The following is a 6,000-nucleotide window of genomic DNA, read 5'->3' as shown; positions in this document are numbered from 1 at the left end:
CCGATGCCTTATCCGTTAGACCACGAGGGCGATGTGCGAGCGATGCACTGGCGTTCCTTTCTTTAGCGCTTTTACTCTAGGTTGCAGTAGAACACACTATCGAAAGGAATATAGGGGGAAAGAAAACGCAAATGCTTTGCTGCAAGCAAGAAAACTGTAGCAGAAACGCTTTGTTAATGAAAAAGAATATCCCACCCTCGGCGGGACTCGACCCCGCCATCCCCTCTTTAGGAGACCGATGCCTTATCCGTTAGACCACGAGGGCGATGTGCGAGCGATGCCCAGGCGTTCCTTTCATTAGCGCTTTTACTCTAGGTTTCAGTAGAACACACCATCGAAAGGAATATAGGGGAAAAGAAAACGCCTTTGCTTTCCTGCAAGCACGAAAACTGTAGCAAAACCATTTGTTAATGAAAAAGAATATCCCACCCTCAGCGGGACTCGACCCCGCCATCCCCGGTTTAGGAGACCGATGCCTTATCCGTTAGGGCACGAGGGCGATGTGCGAGCGATGCACTGGCATTCCTTTCATTAGCGCTTTTACTCTAGGTTGCAGTAGAACACACTATTGAAAGGAATATAGGAAAAAGGGAAATGCACCTGCTTTGGTTCAAGCGAGAAAACTAGCAATACCCTTTGTTAATGAAAAAGGATAACCAACCCTCGGCGGGACTCGAACCCGCAATCTCCCGTTTAGAAGACCGATGCCTTATTCGTTAGGCCAACAGGGTGATGTGCGAGTGATGCACTAGCGTTCTTTTCATTAGCGCGTTTACTCTAGGTTACAGTAGAACACATCATCCAAAGGAATATAGGGGAAAAGGAAACGCATATGATTTGCTTCAAGCAAGAAAACTGTAGCACAAACCCTTTGGTAATGTAAAAAGGATAACCCACACTCGGTGGGACTCGAACCCGCAATCCCCGGTTTAGAAGACCGATGCCTTATTCGTTAGGCCACGAGGGCGATGTGCGAGCGATGCACTGGCGTTCCTTTCATCAGCACTTTTACTCTAGGTTACTGTAGAACGCACCATCGAAAGGAATATAGGGGAAAAGGAAACGCATATGCTCTGCTTCAAGCAAGAAAACTGTTGCAGAAACCATTGGTATTGAAAAAGGATAACCCACCCTCGGCGAAACACGAATCCGCAATCCCGGTTTGGAAGACCGATGCCTTATCCGTTAGGCCACGAGAGCAACGTGCGATTGATGCACTAACGTTCCTTTCATTAGCGCTTTTACTTTAGGTTACAGTAGAACACACCATCGAAATTAATATAGGAGAAAGGGAAATGCGCATGCTTTGGTTCAAGCAAGAAAACTGTTGCAGAAACCCTAGGTACTGAAAAAGGATAACCCACCCTTGGCGGGACACGAATCCGCAATCCCGGTTTGGAAGACCGATGCCTTATTCGTTAGGCCACGAGGGCGATATGCGAGCGTAGCACTAGCGTTCTTTTCATTAGCGCGTATACTTTAGGTTACAGTAAAACACACCATCGAAAGGAATATAGGAGAAAAGGAGCACATATGCTTTGCTTCAAACAAGAAAACTGCAGCAGAAACCCTTTGTTAATGAAGAAGAATAACCCACTCTTGGCGGGACTCGAACCCGCAATCCCCCGTTTGGAAGACCGATGCCTTATTCGTTAGGCCACGAGGGCGATGTGCGAGCGATGCACAGACGTTCCTTTCATTAGCGCTTTTACTCTAGGTTGCAGTAGAACTCATCCTCGAAAGGAATATAGGAGGAAAGGAAATGCATATGCTTTGCTTCAAGCAAGAAAACTGTAGCACAAACCCTTTGTTAATGAAAAAGAGTAACTCACCCTCGGTGGGACTCGAACCAGCAATCCCCGGTTTAGGAGACCGAGGCCTTATCCGTTAGGCCACGAGGGCGACGTGCGAGCGATGCACTGGCGTTCCTTTCATTAGCGCGTTTACTCTAGGTTACAGTAGAACCCATCATCGAAAGGAATATAGGGGAAAAGAAAATGCATACGCTTTGGTTCAAGCAAGAAAACTGCGGGAGAAACCCTTTGTTAGTAAAAAAGGATAACCCACCCTCGGCGGGACTCGAACCCGCAATTCCCGGTTTAGAAGACCGATGCCTTATCCGTTAGGCCACGAGGGCGATGTGCGAGCGATGCACTGGCGTTCCTTTCATTAGCGCTTTTACTCTAGGTTGCAGTAGAACACACCATCGAAAGGAATATAGGGGAAAAGAAAACGCATTTGCTTTGCTGCAAGCAAAAAAACTGTAGCAGAAACCCTTTGATAATGAAAAAGAATATCCCACCCTCGGCGGGACTCGACCCCGCCATCCGCGGTTTAGGAGACCAATGCCTTATCTGTTAGGCCACGAGGGCGATGTGCGAGCGATGCACTGGCGTTCCTTTCATTAGCGCTTTTACTCTAGGTTGCAGTAGAACACACCATTGAAAGGAATATAGGAAAAAGGGAAATGCACTTGATTTGGTTCAAGCGAGAAAACTAGCAAAACCCTTTGTTAATGAAAAAGGATAACCAACCCTCGGCAGGACTCGAACCCGCAATCCCCTGTTTAGAAGACCGATGCCTTATTCGTTAGGCCAAGAGGGCGATGTGCGAGCGATGCACTAGCGTTCTTTTCATTAACGCGTTTACTGTAGGTTACAGTAGAACACATCATCCAAAGGAATTTAAGGGAAAAGGAAACGCATATGATTTGCTTCAAGCAAGAAAACTGTGGCACAAACCCTTTGGTAATGAAAAAGGATATCGCAACCTCGGCGGGACTTGAACCCGCAGTCCCCGGTTTAGGAGACCGATGCCTTATCCGTTAGGCCACGAGGGCGATGTGCAAGCGATGCACTGGCGTTCCTTTCATTAGCACTTTTACTCTAGGTTACTGTAGAACACACATTTGAAAGGAATATAGGGGAAAAGGAAACGCGTATGCTTTGCTTCAAGCAAGGAAACTGTAGCAAAAACCTTTGGTAATGTAAAAAGGATAACCCACACTCGGCGGAACTCGAACCCGCAATCCCCGGTTTAGAAGACCGATGCCTTGATCGTTAGGCCACGAGGGCGATGTGCGAGCGATGCACTGGCGTTCCTTTCATCAGCACTTTTACTCTAGGTTACTGTAGAACGCACCATCGAAAGGAATATAGGGGAAGAGGAAACGCATATGCTCTGCTTCAAGCAAAAAAACTGTAGCAGAAACCCTTTGATAATGAAAAAGAATATCCCACCCTCGGCGGGACTCGACCCCGCCATCCGCGGTTTAGGAGACCAATGCCTTATCTGTTAGGCCACGAGGGCGATGTGCGAGCGATGCACTGGCGTTCTTTTCATTAGCGCTTTTACTCTAGGTTGCAGTAGAACACACCATTGAAAGGAGTATAGGAAAAAGGGAAATGCACTTGATTTGGTTCAAGCGAGAAAACTAGCAAAACCCTTTGTTAATGAAAAAGGATAACCAACCCTCGGCGGGACTCGAACCCGCAATCCCCTGTTTAGAAGACCGATGCCTTATTCGTTAGGCCAAGAGGGCGATGTGCGAGCGATGCACTGGCGTTCCTTTCATCAGCACTTTTACTCTAGGTTACTGTAGAACGCACCATCGAAAGGAATATAGGGGAAAAGGAAACGCATATGCTCTGCTTCAAGCAAGAAAACTGTTGCAGAAACCCTTGGTATTGAAAAAGGATAACCCACCCTCGGCGAAACACGAATCCGCAATCCCGGTTTGGAAGACCGATGCCTTATCCGTTAGGCCACGAGAGCAACGTGCGATTGATGCACTAACGTTCCTTTCATTAGCGCTTTTACTTTAGGTTACAGTAGAACACACCATCGAAATTAATATAGGAGAAAAGGAAATGCACATGCTTCGGTTCAACCAAGAAAACTGTTCCAGAAACCCTTGGTATTGAAAAAAGATAACCCACCCTTGGCGGGACTCGAATCCGCAATCCCGGTTTGGAAGACCGATGCCTTATTCGTTAGGCCACGAGGGCGATGTGCGAGCGTAGCACTAGCGTTCTTTTCATTAGCGCGTATACTTTAGGTTACAGTAAAACACACCATCGAAAGGAATATAGGAGAAAAGGAGCACATATGCTTTGCTTCAAACAAGAAAACTGTAGCAGAAGCCCTTTGTTAATGAAGAAGAATAACCCACCCTTGGCGGGACTCGAACCTGCAATCCCCCGTTTGGAACACCGATGCCTTATTCGTTAGGCCACGAGGGCGATGTGCGAGCGATGCACAGGCGTTCCTTTCTTTAGCGCTTTTACTCTAGGTTGGAGTAGAACTCATCATCGAAAGGAATATAGGAGGAAAGGAAATGCATATGCTTTGCTTCAAGCAAGAAAACTGTAGCACAAACCCTTTGTTAATGAAAAAGAGTAACTCACCCTCGGTGGGACTCGAACCAGCAATCCCCGGTTTAGGAGACCGATACCTTCTCCGTAAGGCCATGATGGCGATGTGCGAGCGATGCACTAGCGTTCTTTTCATTAGCGCGTTTACTCTAGGTTACAGTAGAACCCATCATCGAAAGGAATATAGAGGAAAAGGAAATGCATAAGCTTTGGTTCAAGCGAGAAAACTTTGGGAGAAACTCTTTGGTAATAAAAAAAATAACCCACCCTCCGCGGGACTCAAATCCGCAATTCCCTGTTTGGAATACCAATGCCTTATCCGTTAGGCCACGAGGGCGACGTGCGAGCGATGCACTGGCGTTCCTTTCATTAGCGCGTTTACTCTAGGTTACAGTAGAACCCATCATCGAAAGGAATATAGGGGAAAAGAAAATGCATATGCTTTGGTTCAAGGAAGAAAACTGTGGGAAAAACCCTTTGTTAGTAAAAAAGGATAACCCACCCTCGGCGGGACTCGAACCCGCAATTCCCGGTTTAGAAGACCGATGCCTTATCCGTTAGGCCACGAAGGCTATGTGCGAGTGATGCACTGGCGTTCCTTTCATTAGCGCGTTTACTCTAGGTTCCAGTAGAATACAACATCGAAAGGAATATAGGGGAAAAGGAAACGCATATGCTTTGCTTCAAGCAAGAAAACTGTAGCACAAACCCTTGGTAATGGACAAGGATAACCCACCCTCGGCGGCACTCGCACCCGATATCCCCGGTTTAGGAGACCGATGCCTTATCCGTTAGGCCACGAGGGCGATGTGCGGGCGATGCACTGGCGTTCCTTTCATTAGCGCTTTTACTCTAGGTTGCTGTAGAACACACCATCGAAAGGAATATAGGGGAAAAGAAAACGCATTTGCTTTGCTGCAAGCAAAAAAACTGTAGCAGAAACCCTTTGATAATGAAAAAGAATATCCCACCCTCGGCGGGATTCGACCCCGCCATCCGCTGTTTAGGAGACCAATGCCTTACCTGTTAGGCCACGAGGGCGATGTGCGAGCGATGCACTGGCGTTCCTTTCATTAGCGCTTTTACTCTAGGTTGCAGTACAACACACCATTGAAAGGAATATAGGAAAAAGGGAAATGCACTTGATTTGGTTCAAGCGAGAAAACTAGCAAAACCCTTTGTTAATGTAAAAGGATAACCAACCCTCGGCGGGACTCGAACCCGCAATCCCCTGTTTAGAAGACCGATGCCTTATTCGTTAGGCCAAGAGGGCGATGTGCGAGCGATGCACTAGCGTTCTTTTCATTAGCGCGTTTACTCTAGGTTACAGTAGAACACATCATCCAAAGGAATATAAGGGAAAAAGAAACGCATATGATTTGCTTCAAGCAAGAAAACTGTAGCAAAAACCCTTGGTAATGTAAAAAGGATAACCCACACTCGGCGGGACTCGCACCCGCAATCCCCGGTTTAGGAGACCGATGCCTTATCCGTTAGGCCACGAGGGTGATGTGCGAGCGATGCACTGGCATTCCTTTCATTAGCGCGTTTACTCTAGGTTACAGTAGAACACACTATCCAAAGGGATATAGGGGAAAAGGAAACGCATATGCTCTGCTTCAAGCAA

The 6,000-nt window shown here is 47.2% G+C and overlaps 3 non-coding genes across 3 annotated transcripts; all 3 read right to left on the bottom strand.

Moving 5' to 3' along the window:
* Window positions 1-2,064: 2,064 nt before the first annotated feature.
* On the bottom strand, window positions 2,065-2,137 carry TRNAR-UCU (transfer RNA arginine (anticodon UCU)). Its single transcript has one exon. It is a non-coding gene; the product is annotated as a tRNA-Arg (tRNA).
* Window positions 2,138-2,764: 627 nt separating this feature from the next.
* Window positions 2,765-2,839, bottom strand: TRNAR-CCU (transfer RNA arginine (anticodon CCU)). The gene has a single exon. It is a non-coding gene; the product is annotated as a tRNA-Arg (tRNA).
* Window positions 2,840-4,872: 2,033 nt separating this feature from the next.
* On the bottom strand, window positions 4,873-4,945 carry TRNAR-UCU (transfer RNA arginine (anticodon UCU)). Its single transcript has one exon. It is a non-coding gene; the product is annotated as a tRNA-Arg (tRNA).
* Between the last annotated feature and the right edge of the window lie 1,055 nt (window positions 4,946-6,000).

Source organism: Rhipicephalus microplus, chromosome 2 (assembly GCF_043290135.1).
Source record: "Rhipicephalus microplus isolate Deutch F79 chromosome 2, USDA_Rmic, whole genome shotgun sequence".
Classification (NCBI taxonomy): domain Eukaryota; kingdom Metazoa; phylum Arthropoda; class Arachnida; order Ixodida; family Ixodidae; genus Rhipicephalus; species Rhipicephalus microplus.
This window is presented reverse-complemented; position numbering and strand designations above follow the sequence as displayed.